Genomic DNA, 23,555 nt, shown 5'->3' on the forward strand with positions numbered 1-23,555 from the left:
CTTAGATTACCCAGCCCTCGTTGAGCGACCAGATAACTGTAGCTGCATGAGTGATGCTTTCTTTGTAAAACTAGCGGAATAATTGTCTAGCTGGGTTCAGTCTAAATTGTTGATCTTCAGAATAAGAAAATAGAAATGTACTTTCTAAAATTTTACTTAATTTTTAAGAAATGTTTAAATTTTTTGAAAATACATAAAACACAGTTTTGAGTTTTAATCCACAACTTTCTGAGATGGTTTGTTATGCAGTAACCAATAAAATATAGAGCCCAGCCATTATGACACAGTGGTTGAGTACCAATCTGTGAACCAGTAGGTCACAGTGCGATTCTGGTAAGGGCAAAATGCCTGGGTTGTGGGCTCAATCCCAAGTATGGAGTGTGCCTTGATGTTTCTATCTCTCTCTCCCTCTCCCCTCCTCTCTGAAATCAATAAAAATATATTTTAAAAATAAATGATAGAATAAAAAAGCCCTCTTCTGCTAATAAAGTCAGGACTCTGTGATTAGGATCAAGAACGATAGATAAAGCCTAGGTTAAGTTGAAGTTATGGCTAGACGAAGGTTGCTAAGGAGACTATAATAAATGTACTGGACAATCTGGATAAGGAAAGATGGGAATCATACTTTTTTTTTATCACTGTTTATAAGCATGATGTACCTCAGTTTACTTATCTGTAAAATGGGTATAGCGAGGATACCTATCTGATGATGTTTAAATAATCCACATAAAACATTCAGAACAGGGCTTGGTACAGAGTAATCATGCAATAAGTATACACTGTTATCATCCTGTGTACATAAAGTATTAACATGTGACTGGTGAAGTCCCCTTGTACCTATGATATTAGTGACCCACAGGTCAAGGCAATAAAGAGGGCTGATTAGACATTGTGACTCTAGATTACTTAATACGTAATGGGTGTGTTATGGCCCAGCTGCAGAGAGCTGTCTGCAGGTTGGCCACTGGCCCTTCTCAAATGTCTCCATCAAGTTAACAGTGTAACTTGCATGAGGTTTTCCAAGGAAATAAGTCATTCCAAGATTACTAATTTGCCTAGCTCTATACCTGCAGACACCAGAAAAGGAAATAATATAAAACACATAACAAATAACATATACAATCCTATTTCCCAATCTCAACCACTTTCTCCAATGCAGAAATAACTATCAAATGATTAATATGGTATTATGTAAAAGTTTTCAAAACATATAAAATCTAGGTGTTTTGATTTATTTTTTTTCCTGTTAACATTGACATGTGCTGACAAGGAGATGGCCGGAGTCTATACTTGAGCATGAGTCTCTGAGCATAGCCATATATTTAGGGTGTGAAGAGACTCCTCCACACATTACCAGGAATGGTGTACTTAGTTTCCAAAGGCATAATATGTGTGTTGTGGTCTCAGTTTGAATCATGGATGTGTAACCAATGCTTAAGAGAGGGAAATGTTGCCACAATTCTCTGTTCAGAGCCTTGAGGCTCTATTGAAATATCAAAGTGCTTGGTGAATCTCCTTCCTTCCTCCCTTCCTTCCTTTCATCCTTTCTTTCTTCTTCCTGTTTTGCAAGTATGCTTGACTGGGGGAAAGAGGAGTATATGTTTATTAGAATGTTATTATCTACTATACAGTATTTGACTTTTTCAGTCATTAAAAAGTGAAAACAAGATAGTTAACCTTTCTATACCTCTTCATTATCTCTAAGATGCTGGAAACCTTAGTAGGAATTAGAAGATCAAATGCTGTTATTTGTAAAGCAGTTAGTATATCATAATGGTCAATAGAGTTGGTCTCTTGACTTCTTTTGAAGCTCAGTCCCCCACCTAATAACTATGGTTAGTAATTCCAGCTCAAAAGGTGGTTGAGATGATTTTGTGTATGTGACATAAAAGGTACATAAATAGTGCTCAGTAAATGACAAGGACGTTGTTTATCATTTCATTTACTAGAACTATGTCATGAAAATGTATCCAACCACCCACTCTGTGCACACACTCTATACCATTTATGACCAGCTAGTGTAACATCAAAGGCCATGTCTGCACATCAGCATAGACCTTCATGATGGCTAAGCACAAACTTGTGGCCATACTTGCTCTCATTCTAACACTCTGATCTCACTAACCAAGAAGTCCCAGATACACTTTCATCCTGAAGCTGAGTTAAAATGAGGGCAGCAGAAGCAACATAACATGACATGGCGTAGAGAAAACCCTACAGAGGGTTAGTCTAAACTGCTCATTTTCCAAACTTGTGCTGTCCAATATGGTAGGCACTAACCACAGGTGACTAGTGAGCCCTTGGAACACAGCTAACTTGAACTAAAATGTGTGATAAGTATAAAATATACACTACATGTTGAAGACTTAGTGCAAAAACCAATGTAAAATATCACATTAATACGTATGCATTGATTGCACATTGAAATGATTATATTGTAGATGTGTTAGACATTAAAATTAATTTGCCTTTTTAAGGCTTTTAATAATACATTTTTATTAATTTCAGAGTGGAAGAGAGAGATAGAAACATTAATGACGAGAGAGAATCATTGATCGGCTGCCTCCAGCACATCCCCTACTGGGGATTGAGCCTGCAATTCATGCATGCGCCCTGACTAGGAATAGAACAGTGACCTGATTCATAGGTCAATGCTCAACCACTGAGGTATGCAGGCTGGGCTTGAAAATTTCTTTTTAATGTCGCTACTTGAAAATTTAAAGTTACGAATCAGTTCATATTTATGGGTCACATCATGTTTTTATTGAGCAGTACTGTTTAAAAACAAAGCAAATCAGTCATAGAGATATGAGGTGACTTACCCAAGATAACTCAGCTTTCCTGGGTGACCACATATATGATTCCATGTTGCCCAATTTACATTGATTTTTTTTTCTCTCAACATGCAACCTCATTTAGCTAAGAAAAAAAATTTTTTTTAGACTGTAGCATTGGGTCCCTGATGGCATCCAGGTCCCTGAAAATTGAGGTTTCTTTGAAAAACACTGTCAGCACCTCCTCTGTGACTAGCTGTGCTTTTAATTTTTTAATTTTTAATTTTTATTTTTTGTTATTGCACTGCCTGGCAGACTGTGCTGCCGTTATCCATTTCTTGCGATGGTTACAGAAATTGGTACTGTATCTAAAACAATTGCTGTTATTAACAGGTTAAGCTGCTGGGATGTTAAAATAAAGGCTGCCCAGCTTTAGTGCATTTTGTTGTAATCATCTCCCAGATGCTGTGTCGGAAATCAATTCAAGTTCAAAACTGGCTGGAATTGGGAGGTCAAGACTTTGGCAGACTAAATATTTTATCTTCTGTTCATGTCTGGAGCTTTTAAAGATGTGGACTAGGGGCTCTTTTTCTCATAGTCCATCTGGACAAAGATGATTGGCTTTGCCATTTTGCCCAGGTTAGGACAAGGTTAAAATCAATTATAATCAATTATTAAGAGTCTTCTGTGGCCACATTGCTTAAAAGCGAATTTTAAAAGTTTCTCAGTTCTGAAACATGCATATCTTAGTTGCTGCTGGAGATGTTGTTATTCTGGAATGTCAAATAATAGATGTTATCAGCATGAGGAGGAAATACACAGAATTTCTCTCCTCCTTGTTTCCTTGATACCTACATTTTCAGGACAATGAGAAAAACCTAAAGAGGCTGAGATAATCATCATTGAGGAACCAAGTTGAAAAATCTTGTTACCTTCTTCTACGTGTTAGACAACTAGAGCTATTTATAATTTAGGCACATTGTCAAATTATTTCCCAGGAATTTATTGAGAGGCTCTTTGCATTTCTTATGTGCTCATTTGCAATGCAAATGCACATATAAGTACTTGATCTAAGGTAGACTAAAAGAGACACAGAGTTCTAATTCCATAGTAATTTTGAGACAACCAAGATAAAGCCCTCCATTTTAAAATGAGGAAACTGAGGCTGGGAGAATGAACACAACTCCCCCAATTTTTACAGCTACCTTCCCCCACCCCCCAGAGAGAATGGTAGTTCCTACCTCCTCCATTTAGATTTGGTCCCTTAATGTCCAAATGAAACTTTTCCTTTTATGTAGCATTTTCATACGCTAATAATTTTCTTCACAATGATTTGAGAAGAAAACCTATTCAAATAAAATCAATATCATTCTGAACCTTGGACCAAGCCATGAACTCAATAAACAGAATATAATTTTAAAGTGTTCTGAAAAGGGCACTTAGCTTTGTCCTTCATCTCATTTTCCATGAATGGAAGTCCTTTGTATTTTCAGGTTTCACACAGACCCAGTACCGGAGGGTTCAAAATGCTGCCAGAAAAAATATTCCATTGTATTCATAGTCTGTTTAGAAGAAGAACTTTAGAAAATATACCAGAATTTCTCCAAAGCCAGGTTCCACTCCCATACCCACCCCCAGCTATTGAGGGAAGAACAGACTATATGCTGAATTGATTTAGGATAAGCCCATCATTAGCAAGCACTATCATATATTTTTACACCCAGCTCCTTATCCTTGTAATATGCTAACACAAAAGCAGAAAAAACTCAATATTTTTAATTTGAGAAGAGGAGACCCAGAGAATTCGGGTGATAGCTTATCTTTGAATTCTTTATTTTTGAAAGTATTACATGTGTCCCTTTTTTTCCTCATTGACCCCTTCTAGCCTGCTCCCATCCCCTGCCCTAGGCCTTCACCACACTATTATCTGCATCCATGGATTATGCATATAGGCATACAAATGCATTGATTGATATCTTCCCACCTACCAGCATATCTTTGAATTCTAATCCTAGCTTCTCTCTCCTCTCCATCAGTAAAATAAAGACCTGATGGTATATAGGAAGCTATCAGTAAGTCTTAACTGTGACAATTATAACACATACTAATTATTATTATTCATAATGGTAGCAGCAACAGCAGCAGCCACAGATATAATATGCATATTCTCTATTTCTAACATATGTTATTTTCCTTTGGATCTATATGTTCCCATATGGGATAGAATTGCTTCAGTGTCTGTTCAGATCAATAGTTCTGGATGAAGTTTTCACGTTGGATTATTTCATGGCGTCATCATTCATATGGCTGAACCCTTCAAACCTCTCTCTGTGTTGAAAGATGACGTTGCTCATTTAGAGTATTGGTTTGACTCTAAGAACAGTTTATTCACTGTGCAAGGACAACCTGATTTTGATGTTCCCAGGGTTAATTAATTGGAAGAACTTTTTACTCTTCCTTTCTGTGTTCAATCCAAGTTTTTAGCACGAGCTTTCAAAACCTTTGAAACCCAGCAGGCAGCATAGTGTAGTGGTTACAGAATGTATAAAGGTTATGTTGCCAAATGGATGAGAAAGATCTGTCACTCTCTGGCAGCAACATTGGTGAATCATTCCACCTATGTTAGCCTCTTGTTTTTTACACACAAAATAAAGACAATAACACTTACTTTCTAATATCATTTAAAGTTATCATTCAAAGCCAACATAATGCAAGCAAAACTAAGCAAAATTATTCATGAGTGCTAAGAGATTGTTAGGTGGCACCTACTATTTTTATTTTTGTACCTTAAATACAATTTGTAAATGATGGTATTTATTTTAGGACAGTGAATAAACATTTAAGTTATATCCACTCACGGTGTCAGTCCACAAATATTTACTGACTGATTGATAAACTTATATGTGCCAGACTCTTTGCCATTCTGGAAGGTGGAGGAAATGGTAAGAGAGATAGCCTTAAAAATGAGGTGGGGACAGGCTAGCAGGGGTCAATGGGGAAGAAAAGGGAACGTCTGTATTACTTTCAGTGATAAAGATAAATTTTTAAAAAAATGAATGGTAGGGCCTGGCAGGTACTGCTCAATGGTTGAACATCAATGCATGAACCAAGAAGTCACTGGTTTGATTCCAGGATCATGGCCTCAATCCCAGTTGGGTGCACGCAGGGGGGCAACTGATCAATGATGTTTCTCGCTCATCAATATCTCTATCTCTCTATCCCTCTCTCTTCCTATCGCTCTAAAAAATTGAAAACATATTTAAAAAATATACATTGCCAAGAATGGTTAGGGGGGTCATGAGAGAGAAACAAATAAATCAGCCATTTCAGCACATTGCATTATCATTTCATTGCCCATTAATTCTCATTGGGCTTGGTAGCCTACTTGGCTTATCTCCCTGGAGCTATCAGCTCAGAAGACCACGGTTTGTCATCTGTGGATTGCATGTACACATACTTTGCTTTGAAGTTGGGCAGGCCTTTGCCCTATGTTTACATAGCTCTTCCATCCAAACAACTCAAGCACTTAAAACTGGCTCAGGAACCTCGCGTGTAACTTCCTAGCCGAGAAGAGAAACTTAAAATGTACTCTACCTGCTGTAGTGTTGACATAGCAACAGATAAAGAAGCTTGAGAAAAGGACTCTCCATTTTCAAAGGTACCCTGTGATGCCCTGCCCTTTATTTTTCCGAGCCTGGTACATTTCTTCATAATTGGCTTTGCATCTGATAAGATGAACGTTGAGCGTTCACAGTATGTTTATTGTCTGTTGCCAATTACAAGCTATGGAACACCAGCAGGGCCTGCCATCCTTGCATTCAGTGCCAGCCTTCCCCCAATTCTGTTTGGATCTACTGGCTTAGCACCAGGCATGGAAGCATAGGAAGCAGTAATGGAGAATGAATAGCTCTGTGTAGTTTTCTCAGAGAAGAAAGTGTTTTTAAGGAATGAGTACTCTAGGAGACCTCTGTTTTCTTTACCTTTGTGAAAGCTATGCCCTGTGTTTTAAATAATGATTCATGTGATAGCCAATGAGTAAATGCAGAGATGAAACCTTCTATTTATTCTGTACAGTGAACGTAAAAATCTGGAAACAGCATCTGTTTCCTATTTAAATGTATTTTTTTCTAATTATTTAGATATATAGAGGCATCCAGCCAGGTTTCAATCAACAGCAAAAGTCTTGTGTTATCAAAACAAAACCCCATTCCTGAGCCACTGGTCATAACACTTAAAATGGCTTAAAGACCTCAACATGGTTTCAAATGCAAACTAGTTGTAAGATCTGGGTCTTGAGCAATATTGGTTTTGGTTTTTAAATCAAGTCTGAAAGTGTGGAAAAATATGGGCAGAACTCTATATTTCCCGATACAGAAAAACACCAGGTAATTTAACCTTGGTTCTAAGTCACCTCCCCATTTGAAGTATAAACCTGGGAATCAGGACTTCTGTTTCCTATTTCTAATGGAGAAGAATAAAGACCATTTGATGTCATTGGATGGTTTGATAGTATTGTTTAGTTATTTGACGCACATGAAAGAATCCAGTGCCTTAAATAGTATCTGGTAGAATTATGAATCCCTCAATTCCATGACTCACAAAATTGAGGAGTCTATAGTAAAGAAACATTGATTTTTCAGAAACTCTGTAGGTATTCACAATTATACATAGGTGAGAAGATACACTGTAACTTAGGAGATAAAGGAATTAGAAATGTTGAGGAATTGGGTCATGAGAACCATATTCTCTCAACTGCAGATATGGCTGTGGGAACCCCACCAGCAAGTCTGTAGCCTCCAGATGGATCTGCACTAAATAGGTGCTCCCAAGGCCAAAAGGAAGATGGAAGCAAACGAGAGCCTGAATAAGACAGAGGGAACTGCCCTGATTGCTTTAGAAATGGAATTTGCAAGGCATTGGTAGAAAAGGAAACTATTCCCAACTCAGTTGACCCCTTTCCTCCACCAGGACAAAGCTTCTAGATGCTCAACTACAGAGCTCTGACTGTAGACTGACTTGGGAAGTAACCAGTTGTATCCCAATTACTCTTGAAACCAATTCCAGCTGATTAGGATGAGAGTCTGAAAGGATATTGATTTGAGGAAAACTGTATTTTCTATTGATTTTCAAACTTGTCTATTTATCTCTCTGGTTTGCCTATCATATCTATTTCAGTCCTGTTTTACTAGCTCTCCAACCTACTGCACTCATGACCTCTTGTGACATATAATAATTAAATTTGGGACAAGAGTTTCAATTTTTTATATATATTGTTATGATTTTTAACCTGTCTAATTTCAAAAAGGATTTGAGGCAGCAAGAGTAAATGGTACTGGGAGTTACACAGATATTTTTACTTTGCATTTGGCCCATATTCTCTTAGACTGCATACATTTCCATAACTCTGAGTGAGAATCATATTTGGATGACCTTTGTCCAGGGTTGAATTCACAGAATTGCAGGAGGTAGAAAATGGATTCCTCAGTATTTACAAAATGACCAGACGCACGTCTAAATGAATTAAATATTCTTCCCAGTCATGGTAATGGTTCTGATTATTATATTGTTTTATACTTAAGATGTGTCCTTTGCTTAGAAGGAAGGAAAATGAAGATGAGAAGACTTAAAGTACTTCTTGGATTGCTGTGTGACTTTGGACCAATTACTGACAACTCTGAGCTTTAGATTCATTATCCATTAAATGGAGACAATAGACAATAACCGTATTTTCATTGTAGGGTTATTGTGAAGATCAAATGATATAATAATGTACATGCAAGAGCTTAGCAAACAATAAGTCACTGTGTATCATGCAGTCAGTATGGGTGAAGGCTGTATGTAGTTCAATCTCAGTGTCATCTGGTGAGAGCGATCAGGCCCTAGTTCTCTGGGATGCTCTATGGAAAGTGCCTCATTGTGTTTGGCCTTTATTTACTGAATACATTGGAATGATCATTCTAAGAGCGGAGTCCTTCAATTTGATTTCACAATGGGTGATGGGTGAGGTAGAAACTGCATTCTCAAATGCATTATCCAGGAAACAAAATCACTTTTTTAATTTTAGTTTTATTTTTTTGGCATCTCACAGATTTTCATTTTTTAAAAATATATTTTTTATTGATTTTGTACAGAGAGGAAGGGAGAGAGATAAGAGAGTTAGAAACATCGATGAGAGAGAGTCATCAATCAGCTGCCTCTTGCACACCCCCCACTGGGGACGTGACCACAACCAAGGTACATGCCCTTGACCGGAATCGAACCCGGGACCCTTCAGTCCCCAAGCTGACGCTCTATCCATTGAGCCAAACTAGTTTAGGCCAGATTTTCATTTTTAATAAAGTAAATATGAACCTTTAATCCACATAAATAAGTAAAAAACTCTTTGTGGGTCCTTTTATTTTTTTTCAGCGTAAAAGGGTTATGAGTCTAAAAAGCGAGGAAATCACTGTGGTTTATCCCCAGCCATGATTTGTCCATTTCTTACTCTGACCTCATAGGGCACCACTGTGATGGAATTACGGAGCACTCCTACATAAGGCCTGGTCGGGCTGAGGTTTTTGTCCACTAGAGCCTAGGAAACTGATTTGTAGTGACCTGTTGGACTTGGTTGCATTACCTTATTTTCTTTTTCTTTAAGTCACGATGTCTGGTGACTTTGCAGCTATCTCTGCCAATGAGGCATGCCATATTGGCGTTTATATCCTCCTGGACACCGCTGGCAAGGGATGTTTTGCAAAGGTTAGGTTGGCCTGGCACGCTCTGACTGGTACAGAAGTAGCTGTGAAAGCTTTTAAAAGGCAGGACTCCTCTGAAGGTTTTAGAGAAGTTAACTGTCTTCAGAGCTATTCAATCACCCATTTTTCCTGAGAGGTGCTAGCCCCTTTCTGAAGCCACAGCTCAGGAAAAGGAAAAAACCCAAAACCACTTTTTAAAAGTGACTCGTCTTTAATAGTCCACAACAAGTTTGAAATACTTCATTCATTTTTAAATAAATTCTTAATTGAGAATATAAACTGCTTTGGAGAGGCAATCAAAACCTGGGAAATTAAATGGAGTCATATACAAATGGGCTTTTGTCTGGCTGGAGGTTTTAGCTTATTCACAATGCGCCTTTAGGTTATCTTTATCTGAGCAACACATGCTCCCTCTCCCCTACCCCAATCAGCAGTGTGTGTTTTGAGGGGGCCAATCTATGCTAAACATGGAAAAGTTCCCCATATGTTGCTTTTTTTCTGGAATGTATTACAAAGTCTCTCTGATGTTTTTATTCTAAAAAACACTAATTACTTTTATCATTCTTCAACACCCTTCATCTTCTCACTTCATCTGTCTACTACTGTCTATCCAGCTTTCTTTTTCTGTGGGCCACACAAATACGTTGTGAACGAATGAAGTGTCAGCCCACTTCCGGCCCTTGTCCATGAAACAACCTTCGCCCGAGTCCAGAGAAAGTACCCTCTTCTCTTCATGCCTTTCTGAGTCATTGTCTCCATAATATAGCACATTGGAAAATATGTTCTTTTCTCCCTGCTTTAAAAGTATCTCCTTCCACCTCCTTCGACCTCATCTGTGTTACAAGTTGTGTGAAGAGTGCAGATTTCTAAGTTAGATGAACTTAGAGGAAACTCCTAGTTCTGCCATTTTCTACTTGTCACACCGAGGCATAGGTATAGTTTTAATGAAATCATAGGGATATTGAAAGAGGCAAAATGGACAGTTTATATGAAGCATAAAGCGCATAATAAGAGATCATTAAATTCTAGTGCAAAGATTAATTCATTGATTCTTCTCTAGACTAAGCTTTCTCATTTGAGGACAAACAGAAAAACCTTTTCCCCCCTAACGAATGACACATTTCTCTACCCCACCCCCAAATTCATGACCCTTAGTGTTAGTGTCACTGAAGATCCTGTGAACTTTCAATTGGTTTCAGTCTTGCAACTTTATCGAATGTCATTGCTTTTAGTTTAATATTTTTTAACAAACATTAATTGAGCTCTTATTACGTGACACACATTTTCCTAGACACAACCAGGAAAAGGTCTATTAACATCCAAAACCCCCATCTGCACATTTGTGAAAAACTTTTTAAGCCTGCTTTGAAATAATACTCCTCCCTTCCTCCCCACTATACATATATCACTTAAAAAATTTTGTGTGAGCAGGAAAAGAAAGTATATAAAGAGAAAACTCAGTAAATTTCAGCTTCCTAGATCACTTTCAGCAGGCTAAGCACCTAGACTAATGATACTGCAAGGTGTAAGTTAGGTTGCACATTTCATCCTGCAACATTAACTTGTTTTTGTACCCAAGTCACTATGCCTAACTTTACATCATCCAAGCCCCTTTGCTTTCATTTTATTAGATATGGATCCACCATTTTAATTCATCACTTCTAGTTTCCCCTACTTTATTCTTCCACATGCAATTCATTTAGTTACCAAACAATTGATTCAAAGGCCATATTTTGCTAGCCTAACAATATTAGCAGTCTACTGCCAAAGACTCCTGACTAATTTATCTTTTCAAAGGACACAGTATTGCTGTAGTTTTCTAACCAAGATAGAGACACTTAGTTAGACTTAAAAGATAAGGAAAAAAGAAGACAAAACAACTTTGCATTGATGATACCAAAAGCTCAATAATTGTCTCTCCCCACTTACCTGGATAGTAACAAATGGCCATTGGTGTCTTATTGATTTGGGTAGCTTCACAGAACTTACAAGTTGAGAAATACTGTGTAGGCACTTGTTCCACAAACTGAGGTCCATGGGCCAGGAGCGGCTGCTGCGTAACATGGGAACTTGTTAGGAATGCAAACTCTCAGACCCACTCCGGGCCAACCGAATCAGAATCTGAATTTTAACGGAATCCTCAGATAACCTGAAAGCCCTTTAAGGTTTTTGAAGTGCCACTCTAGTTTACCTACACCTCTACCGTCCTTTTAAGAGATTAGATAAAGTTCAAACTCAGAGTTGTGTGAAGCTAAGACTGGAGCCTTAACCCCCAGCCTCTAAGTTCACTGCTCTCTTCTATGCTCAGAGCTGCCTCTGCAGTTCCCTAATTCTTAAGCTGGAAGTAAGAGGCTATTGCCCAATTGCTCAGGACAGGTCTGCCTTATCTTGCCTTACTTTCCTGGCTGACGTTTGGTAGCTATAGACAAGACTTCACGTTTAGAGAATGACTTTCTCTTTAACACCCATTTCTCTGGTGTGGTGAGCTATTTGGCTTAACATCCAATATCACATAAAGCCTCTGAAATAATAATGAACACTTAATAAGGCCAGAATCCTTTTGTGGCCCTTTCCGTTGTCAGCATCTATGACAGGAATTTTACCATCAGATGATTTTCCCTTGTCTCCCAGCTCACGATTGTATAGTACATCTCCACTCATACAAGGAGGATTGAAAAGGCTGAGCCAAACCCTGTTAACAAAACAGCCCCCGAAGGGCTGTAATATTGCTCAGTGGTAATATCATCCCTGTGCATTTTATCTTGTACATGAAATCTGGGCTAATTATCATTTTCTCTTACAGTACATTTTAGACCATTGTGTTTTTGTGTCCCTGCCTAGTTCATTAAGCAGGGTTTTACAGCTCCTCCAGTAACGGGATTGCTATTGACACTTTCATTTGGCCCATAATTCAAATGCTTGTCTGCCTTCCAAATGGAAGCCTCTCCATCCAGAACCACAATCTGGCCACCGACCGTATGTTGGCTTTTAGAACTGTCATAAACTCATCATCGCATTCAAGTTCTCAAAGGGTCAAAATCTGCTTTCTTGGTGAACTGTCTCCATCCAACAAACAGTGAATGTTTTCTCCAAGAAGAGTCAGCCAAGCTTTCTCCGTGGATCTCTAAAAACTCTTCCAAACAATTCTCAGTAGAGTAGGACTGGAACACAAATAATCATTGACTGTATTTAAATATTAATTTTCTGGTGCATTCACTCATTCATTCATTTTGTTACTTCACCGTTTAATACCAGTATACCTAATATTATGGCAGATGCTGGAATGATTTAAAAGTGAATAGGATTGTCTCTGCCTTGGAGTCTCTCATAGTTTAGTAGGTGTGGATATAAATCATTATACAATTGAGAGAACTGTGAAAATTTTCTTCACTAGGTTGCCAGCAATTGGAATGGCTATCAGTGTACATAGCTATGCTCTATCGAATGCTTGTTATTAATACTGTTTTCTCACCAATGGCTCAAATGGAAATATTATAGTTTCAACTGGCCTAAATAAAACTGCTTTTATGTAAGAAATATATCACAGACTATAATTTAAGAGTAAATGAAACAGAGGCCCCAGGAATAACTCTTTAAAATTTTTTAAAAGTATATTTTATTGATTTTTACAGAGGAAGGAAGAGGTTAGAAACATCAATGAGAGGGAAACATCAATCAGCTGCCTCCTGCACACCTGGTTGCCAGCACATCCCCTTGACCGGAATCGAACCTGGGACCCTTCAGTCCACAGGCCGATGCTCTATTTACTGAGCCAAACCAGTTACAGCCCAGAAATGACTCTTATGTATAGGAGAGAGAATGTGGGGCTGGATTAGAGAGCCAGCCATTGCTCTAGTGATTATGATAAATAATCTTGGCTTTTTTATTTGTATTATGTTTTTCTTTCTGGCAAGTTTCAAGAATAAGTTAAATGCAAATATTTGATTTAGTTGACAGTAAAGCTTTTTAGGAGTGCTACTAGACACAAAAAGTTCTGCTTTTAGCTTTTGAGGAAGTAACACTCTGGGTCTTAGTGAAGAAGCAGGAAATCTAAGCAGACTTTAGAAGCTTCAATGTGCAGTTGAGGTCTCCAACCTTTACAGATTACCTTTAGCTATTTAATTGAACATACAATTGTAGACCATATAATTTCAATGTACAGCTAATTGTGTTTGATTTAAAAGGCTGCTGCTTTGCTTTCTGACCAGATACTTGGGAAAAAATTATTTGGGGCAAGTTTTCATCTTCCTTATATCATTGCCTTTAAAATAAAAGCAAGAGAGGAAGAAACAGAACAAGCGAAAGTATACCTGGACACACACACTGGATTACCTACTTCATTTGGTTTACTCCAACCATTCTCCTAGCTGGATTTCTGAAATAGGCAGACCTTTTGCTGGAATGAACTCAGACCATTAAGCGGAAGAAGGATGCAAAGCTGGACTCTGTCGCTGATTGGGATAACGTGGCTTCAATTTGCAGTAATACCGCCGTGGTGTTCGAAAATGACTTCAGCATTCTTCCAACGCATTTCATTCCACTGCGCGCCTTCATAAACATGTCCAATTGCATGATGGAGGTCAACGACAATGTAGGGTTTAGAAATTGTTGCTTGGAAATCACACTCACTTAAATACCTGAATCTGTCCATCAGCCAAGCCATCGCGTGCTCCAAGCCTGTGCGGAAGAGTGATTTGCAATCTCCTTGCTTTTCATTTCAAGTAGCATCACTCACTTTAAGCCAGATATTCAGGCCTCTTCAGAAGCCTCAGGGTGAAGGACAAGTAAGAAGAAGCTTATCAAATCTTTCACAACGGTGGCTGCTTTCCCTGCATCAAGCTTGTTCCATCCTTCTTTGGTATTTTATTTAAAAACCACATATTTTTTTTTTCCTTTCATGCGACAAATAATAGGGATTTTGCCACATAAATCTATGATCCTTATGGCTCTTTTGTGGTGCTCCACAGTTACTAGATCACTCTCCAGGTTGAAAACCGGAGCAAAATTTCTGGGGTTGGAAAAAGAGGACATAAATGTTTATTTTTTGCAGATTCTCTCCCTTTGAATTATCTTCTCTTCTATAAGATCAGGCTGCATAACTAAATTCTGTGTTGTTGTTTTTTTATTTTTTCACTTATAGGGACTCACCAATTTGGGCTTCTTCCAAAGCTGAAAACTGGTTACAAATTTGAAACAGATTTCACTACTGGACTTGAACTCCACATAAAAACAACAACAACAACAAGATTCTCAAAATAATTGAAAAAGATCTTCACCAAAGAGAAGATGCAGTGTGAATGGCAGGGAATCGAGGAAGTAAGAGGTAAATTACTAGTGAAAACATGGCTGCTGTGTGGGCATGTCTATAGGAAATATGCTTGTAGACTAAAGATAGCATCTTTCTCAGTGGAGGGTCAGGAGAGGGGAGATGGCTTTTGATTAGCAGTACATACATACTGGATGCTCCAGGCTCTCCTTTCCCTGCATCTGTCTGTATGGCTATTTGTTATAGAAACATTGAGAAATGCTGGGTATTTCATAAAGAGATCATTTTGGGGTAGGGATGTGCTTAGTGAACACTCGTGGGCAACATTTGGCAAACTATTGTTCTTCAGAAATTGTGCAACCCCATCTTGAAAACCTATATCCAGGATGACAAGAGATCAAATCAGGTGCAAAGATACTCTGTTTATCTTGATGCTGGGGGAAAAGGAAAGTGGGGTGGGTTCCCTAGAATATACAAAGATCATCTAGGGTAGGCATCTGCCATTTTAGCTTTTTCTGGTATGAAAAAGGTGTGTGTGTGTGTGTGTGTGGATAAATATCTGAATGGAGTGTTCTTTGTCTTCTTTTCTGGCCTATGAAATAATTTAGTGGCTTCCTCCATTCTGTCCTGAGAGAAAGCATCTGTGAGTTGCCAGTTTTATGTTTTGGGCTTTTGTGACATAGAATCTGATGAGTAGGGAAAGAATAGAAGGCCAAAAAGCCCCAGTGACCGCTTCCCATGAGGAAAATGGTGAGCTTGGAACATGGTAATGAAATGCATTCAGTCTCCCAGGAAAAGGGCCAGAATGAAGTGGGTGTGGTAACTGAGCTGTGATTGTGAGAGACTGTGTTTGAGTGAGGGTACAGCAGGAGGATTTGAGGAGTCAATGGGAGTGATTTTGAGAGGAGCAACGGAGCTTGAACTCTGAGCATGTGAGCTTCAAACTATTTGAGAAGGGCTGGGACTAGAAAATAAGAGATGGGAGGTGTTAATAGTTATTGCTGTGGGCCATATTCTGGAATCTCTTTTATTGCTTCAATGAATGAGTGAAGGGTAAAATGTAAGTTTGGGTCTGAACTCATGGGTACAGCCTTTGATAAAGTTTCACACATAAAGCAAATACTCCACTGGGTAGCTAGGCCATGGGATTCCTTTGAAATAGATCACAGTGTCTTCTCAATGCCCATGCCTGTGCTCAAGCACTAGATATTCAGTTGTCTTCATAGAGTCTAGTTTGAAAAGAGCAGATCTGAGAAGGGGTGTCCTGAGCTTTAGCCCTGGGGATCCACTCACTAGCTCCAGGACCCCAGAGCACTCATTTGAGGTAATGATGGGAGCTAGTTGTGGAGTCAGGCAGAGTTTGTACAAGTTCCAGAATCATCATTAGGCATAATTTCCTGCTTTTGTAATGTTGAGGCATTAGGAGAATCTTCCTCATGAGATTTTTAATAAGACAATGCTTCCCAGTGATGAGTTCAATAAATATTGGTCACTACTATTATAGTTGCTATTATTATTATTGATGATGGTGGCATTATTCATTCCTGGCCCTCAGTTCCCTCATCTTTAACTGGAGAGGATATAATAAAATGTGCTCTCGGTTCCCTTTGAGATCTAAAAATAATCCCTATACTTCCTGAGTTTAGCAACACCAACCACAGGAAGCAGGCAGTAGGCCACGAGAGGACTCCTTTTGCCCTACATCTCTTAGAAATAGTTGGGTTCTTTTAAAATGCTACCTCCTGGAGAGGCCCCGAGATTTCCTTTAACCTGTGCTTCACCAACTTTAGCATGTTTCTCAGCATGACGTGTACACCTACAGAGTAAGAAAAAAAGAGTTGGAGTTCTCCTTCCACCTGTAAACTCTACTTGAACTATCTGTGCTTTACCTTCTGTGTATGGAACACCAGTTAGCAGTTCTGCGTTTTCCTCAGAACATCAATAGCTGCAAAGCATATTTTCCTTTCTCCTCCCACTTCTGGTCTTCCTCCTTTGAAGGGGATCACAACCTAATTCTTCTGGGATGTGAAACAGACCCTCTACTGAGAAAGATGCTACCTCCCAAAGATTCTTGAGCTCTGTTTTCTACCCTCTCTCCCCGCCGTAGCCTCTTGCCCACAGAAATGTAATACCAACAGAATTGTTGATTGGTTCAAGAATATATCACAGTCCCTAAATACATGAAATTAAAAGAAAAAAAGAAAGAAAAGAAATCAACATTGTTCTGAAAGGAAGGTAGTTAAAATTCAGAGAGAGAGATTCTTTAATTAACTTAATAAAATTACTAATGGAAGCATTTTAACTGCTAAATTTAATTTACTTGTCAAGATATCAGGCTACAAAGAGGAGGGAAGAGTAGGAACTCTGCTTTCCATTATGATGTACTCTATTATAGAATAAATTTGCTTAAAATGAAATATATCACCAAAAGCCATCAATGACATCTTAATTTGGAACAGCCAGTTGAAAAGTAATTAGACTATGGAGTAATCAGTTCTAGTAAATCAGTGTTTCCCTTTACATAAACATACTTTTTTTCTTTTTCTATTTATATGTAGGGAAGACTTTCAGGTAGTAGACAGGCAAAGACTCTGATTTTTTTTGGCTGCCGGTATTTTTACTTTACATTACCAAGCTGTCAAAACAAAATGTTTTATAAAGGGATTAAATAATGTATAAGTATCTGCTTTGATTTAGCGTTTATATTTATACTAGAGGCCCAATGCAAAGATTCATGCACTGGTGAGGTCCTTTGGCCTGGCCTGCACCCTCTTGCAACTTGGGACTCCTCAGGGGATGTTAGAGAGTCAGTTTAGGCCCAGTCCCCACAGATGGAGCTAAGGGATCCTACTGGTGCATTAACAAGTGCACAAGGTCTGCAGTATGCATATAAGATCTTTGGTTAATCTCTTCCCGCAATTCCCCTCCCCCTTCTCTCTGAGATTCATCAGTTTGTTCCATGTTTCCATGTGCCTGTGCATTGAGCATCTGCCCCCTGGTGGTCAGTGTGCATCATAGCTACCAGTAAAATGGTTGACCAGACAAATGATCGCTTAGGCTTTTATATATGTCAGTGTTTCCCAAACTTTTGACATATGTGTACCCTTTCTATAATTTTCCTAATGCTGAGTACCCCTCGTACTCATGAGAACGTAGAAGTAGGCGCAGCTAAGCATGGTGCAGTGCATATCCCCATCAAACTCCGGTGCAACACGTACCCCCACCAAACTCTTCCCGTACCCCTGGGGGTATGCATACCACACTTTGGGAAACACTGATATATGTAGAGGTTGAACTGAGGAGAGTTTACTTATCAGGGGTTTAAAGGATTTATATTTGTCTGCTTCTTACTTCCAAAATGCTTTCCAGACATTGGCAGCCCTGATACCCATCTTCAATGAATGAGGCTTAGCCAGCATCAAATAAGAGTCCAGCTTCTCCCTGCCAGGTGCCTCCTACCTCATATACATAAAGGTGGAGAATCAGATATGGATGGGGGATAGAGATGGGAGGAATTAAAATTATCCTTTTTTTTTCAGTGTCTGACAGTTCACCATTAGGGATTGCTCAAAATGTAACTGATCTTCGTAGAGGTGTGTGTGTTTGTTTATTATTATAAAAACTCATAAGGGGGATAGGTGAAACAGAAAATGTATATTTTAAAAAGTTAATGTAATTTAGCTAAGAAGTATCAAAAATTCAGCTACCAAACTTCTTCATAGTAGGGCCCTCTCTCGTATGTTTTTTGTGATCACTTCAATTCACCTCTGAAGAAGACATTTGCATCTTAAATTTTCAGACATGGAAATGGAGCTCTGAGAGGTTAAATGACTCCTAGAGAAGGCTGAGGTAGTAGTTAGTAAAGGAGCTGGGGCTAGAAAGAGGGCTTCTGGGTTCCCCGTATCTTTTCCACAACATCTGCTTCTGCTGATGGAATCCCATCTGTTATATGCCAAGGGGAAGAGGTGTGAGAAACATAACTAGAGGAGATATCAATCACTCAGCAAAATATTTATGAAGGACTTCATTCAGATATTAGGGGAGTCACCATTGTCATCAGCCCTGGAAAATCAGAAAGGATGATGAATTATGCCAAAGAGAACATTAACTCAGAAGATAGAGACTGCCATGCAATGTCATGCTTATGCTAGTGTGTATTATTCTGGAGTGGGAGAGGATGAAATGAGATAGGAAGATAAAGGAGAGTTTTATAGTAAGCCGAATAAGCCACATCTTGTTATAAAGGGAGAAAATGTGGGGACGCCTCTGAAACACAGTCCTAGGAGCTGCCAGTATGCAAATCACCTAACAGTATGCAAATGACCTCCCTCACCCTAATAGAGTCAATCATTTCCATTCTCTCCACTGCCTATTTAGGCATGTGATCATTGATAACTACACTACAAGGTACTATTCCTAGTTGAGAAACACATTGGGAGGAAATGTAATACCTATGGTGCCATGGGAGTATTAACATTCATAAGTGTAGATAGGTGTGAAGTAGCCAAGACAATATAATTAAAGTGCAAAAGCCAGCTCTGTTGCATTGGTACAGTGAGAGAAATTGCAGGGCCCCTCTGGTTCTTGAATTCTAGTGAAAATGCAGTCTGTCATCCCCAATGGCTGCTCAGGCTCCGTGTATAACAGAACAATTGCCCTGGGAGTGGAGAAGGCAGGAACGGGATAAAAATAGACAAAACAACTCAAGTTAGCGAAGACAAGCTAAGGAGCCCAAAAGTGGGAAATGAGATACAGTAAAGGAGGTTAGATGAAGTAAGGAGGTCTTTTATAAATGTATCAAGGAAAAAAGTGATCCTCAAGAGAAAAAAGACTAGTGGATAAATGAGAAGAGGAGGGTGTGAAATTAATGATGGCTGAGATATTGACCTCCTATGTTAGTCATTTTTAGGAGAAAAATGAGGAGAAAATTTAGACAGCTGTAAGATAATAATGACTTTTAAAAATAGGTATCGACAAAGAGGACAAGGGAGGATTTAGAAAAAAATATTAGCCATTGTGGCATATACAGATTGTAAATTTCAGATAATATGCTTCCTAGGGAATTGGATTTCCTGACTATTAACTAGGCACGTATATGGAAGAAGAACAATACAAATTTTTTTAAAAAAGTCATAAATTCCTCAAAACAAATGCGTTGCGTATAACAATAAAATAATATTAGGGCCAGGTTTGGGGATGTTGTGTGTAAATTTTAGACATATTTGGTTATGCCTATGTGGCAATTACAGTTTTTAGAAAATTGGGGAAAAACTTTCATCTTTTATTCAAAGGAAATAAACACCATATCTCATATAACTCATATAAACACCATATCTCATATAATGTGTGTTGTGGATAGTGTAAAAGTACAAGAGAGACTCATTTTCTCATGGGAGAAAATTTTAAAAATGACCACAGTACCTAAAACATCATGATTGTATGAAAAGACTAAAATATGTACATAAAATTGAAAAGCAGAGTACAGTGAAGAAGATAATATGATTGGAAGTTTTAGATTCTATTCTAGTGAAATTTTGAAGTTAAATTCTCAAAATCCAACTAATTAATGGGAAGCTACTAGATATTTGGAAATACTCATGTAGGGAAGTTTTTGTTGACAACAGCCAATACATTGAGGGATGTAGATACAACTGTATCTGTTGGAATTTCATATAGAAAGTGATTTATTGGAGGCGAATTCTTAAGGGAGGACAGTGTTGTGGAGTATTTGCCCCTGAACTGTTTCCTTGGCATTCTGACCTTGATGGGTTGTCTCAGTTGACAGATTATAGACAGTGGAGGCTTCTTGGTTTCTCTTCTTTTCAATGTCCTTTTCTCCTCACATGTTGTTCTCCAGTAACTAAAATCTTCCAGGACTATTGCATGCTACTCCATTCGTGCATCCCTACAGTGCCTGTCCTCAAGCCCCTTTCAATCATAAGTCAAAGGTGTGGTTTATTTACAAGGACATGTCACAGTGAGGAAGAGTTTCAAGTCCTATGGAAAGAGGTGACAGAGATAAAACAGGGTCTCCTCTGTGAAGTATGCATGGAATTTAGACACAGGGCACAGTGAGGAGAGAAAACATCCCAGACTCTGTAGCAGTTAAACCAAAGGTCCAGAGATAGAGAAGTGCATCTTCAAGAGGGATCGGAGCAGTATCTTAAAAGGTAGCAGGTGAAGTTGTGATATGATAGGGCTGTTTGTGATCTGCAGATCTGGACACAAATCACAGACAGCTCTGATATTTGGGAAATCTATTTTTATCTCTGTCATGCTCAGAGTCTCTCCTGCAAAGCTGCCCTGCAAGGTGCCAGCCAGTACTAGAGTCCTGTGTTCAAAGTGCCTGTATGGCCAGCTCCCTGTTTTTCACCAGGCCCTCTGCTTGGCTTTCACTGGAGTTCTACTCTTCAACATTTGGCATTTGACTCTGGCATGTTGCAGTTAAGCCATTTTCTTTCACTTACTGTTTAATGTTCCTTCCAAGCTTTAAAAACCGTCTAAGGGAAGGAATATTTTTAAAGAACACCACCATTCCTATAGAAATGGGAACATGAATTTTAGAATAGCATCCAGGGCAGTAAAAATTATAAGAGAGTTGTGCAAAGTTATGCTCCATTACGTTTGAAAGAAAATTTTTTTGCTAGCTTTTGCTATTGAGGTGGGAGAGGAATAACCTGCTTCCTGGTTTGATGGTGACTGTGCTGTTAAGATGGCATTTGTGCTGGGAAAATGAGAGATTCTAAGAGACTCCACTCCATGTAAGGAGTGATGGAAACTATTTTGGAGGTCTAGAATAGTGGCAGATTGTGAGTAGGAGGTGAGTGGACACAGCTGATTCTTTTACATAAATCAGACCCCAAATTCAGTCAAGGATGTTCCCCCTCTTCACTGAAGAATGGTTTGTGAGGGGAGTGATGAAAGGAGGGAGGAAGAAAGAAAGGAAATGAAAGAAAGGGAGGTGGAAGGCAAAAGATAACAATAGAAAAACCATATAGAAACTCACATAGTTTTTATTTTTATTTTTTAGATATGTTTTATTAATGTTTTACAGAGTGGAAGGGGGAGGGATAGAGAGTTAGAAACATCAATAAGAGAGACATCAAATCAGCTGCCTCCTGCACACCTCCTACTGGGGATGTGACCCCAAACAAGGTACATGCCCTTGACCAGAAATGAACCTGGGACCTTTCAGTCTGCAATCTGCAGTCTGCAGGCCCATGCTCTATCCACTGAGCCAAACCGGTTAGGTTATTTATTTATTTATTTATTTTCTCTTTATTGATTAAGGTATTACAAGTGTGTCCTTATCCCCCCATTGCCCACCCACGTACCCCAATCATGCCCTAACCCTTGGTCCCTATTGTCTGCATCCATTGGTTATGCTTATATGCATGCATACAAGTCCTTTGGTTGCTCTCCCTCTAACCCCCACCCTCCCCTACCTACCCTCTGAAGTTTGAGCATCTGATTAATGCTTCTCTGTTTCTGGATCTGTTTTTGTTCATAGTTTTATGTTTTTTCATTACAATCTACAAATGAGTGAGATCCTGAGGTATTTATCTTTCTCTGATTGACTTATTTCACTTAGCATAATACTCTCCAGGTCCATCCATGCTGTTGCAAATGGTAGGAGTTTCTTTCTTTTTACAGCAGAGTAGTATTCCATTGTGTAGATGTGCCAACGTTTTTTAATCTACTCATCTGCTGATGGGCATTTAGGTTGATTCCAAATCTTTAGCTATCATAAATTGTGCTGTATGAACATAGGGGTGCATATATCCTTTCCGATTGGTGTTTCTGATTTATTGGGATATATTTCTAGTAGTGATGGGAGTTCCATTTTTAGTTTTTTGAGGAAACTCCATATATTTTTTATTTTTTGAAAATATTTTGTTATTGATTTCAGAGATAAAAGAAGGAGATATCAATGATGAGAGAATCATGATCAGCTGCCTCCTGTACACCCACATTGGGGATTGAGCCTGCAACCCAGGCCTGAGCCCTGACCAGGAATTGAACCATGACCTCCTGGTTCATAGATTGATGCTCAACCACTGAGCAACACTGGCCGAGCTCACATAGTTTTTAGGAACCCATTTTCGAAGCTCTGTTGGGCATAATTATCCACAGGAAAACAAACCTTTATTTCACTTTTCCTTTTTTTTTTCTGGACCTCTTAAAATATCGCTACAAAATTATGAAATGAAGAGATTCAGCAGTTCATCACACGAATAGTCTTCTCATTGTGGTGGGCAGGCTCAGTGTGCATTTGAGAAGGGGATAAGAAGGTCATAGCATTTTTATTCTTTATCAAAGGGTGACTCACTTATGGAAAAGTGGCAGGCAGGTGGAACAGCTTCATCACTTCTGCGACAGAATATAAGATCACAGAAATAATTATCACGGAATCTGTTTTCAGGAAATTATTTGATTCTGGATATATTTGGTTGAATATAATATAGGGGCTGGAGTTATAGTCATGAAATAATCAAGCTGTATTTTTTTTTTTTACTAGAACTATTTTTAAAGTTAGCAGTCACTTCAAGAAACAATTATAAATCAGTGTGCTGTATTAAATTTCTAATATAGACATTCCACGTATTGGGCACTACATGCAATTCAGAGAGGAGGAATTAATTGTTAGTGACTCTGAACCTGTGCACAGTGGGTGCCTCCATGGTATTTGTTTAATGATCTGGCAAGTCCTTCTCTGTCCACTCTGTGTCATATACATTTCAAACATCTCCCTCTCTTCCCCTCACTTTTCTTGTGTTCTCT

General features: G+C 38.7%; 1 pseudogene; it reads left to right on the forward strand.

Annotated features, from left to right (window-relative positions):
* Positions 1 to 9,416: 9,416 nt before the first annotated feature.
* The window catches only part of LOC118717762, a 231,881-nt pseudogene continuing 217,742 nt past the window's right edge, over positions 9,417 to 23,555 (forward strand).

Source organism: Pipistrellus kuhlii, unplaced genomic scaffold (genome assembly GCF_014108245.1).
Source record: "Pipistrellus kuhlii isolate mPipKuh1 unplaced genomic scaffold, mPipKuh1.p scaffold_m20_p_13, whole genome shotgun sequence".
NCBI lineage: Eukaryota > Metazoa > Chordata > Mammalia > Chiroptera > Vespertilionidae > Pipistrellus > Pipistrellus kuhlii.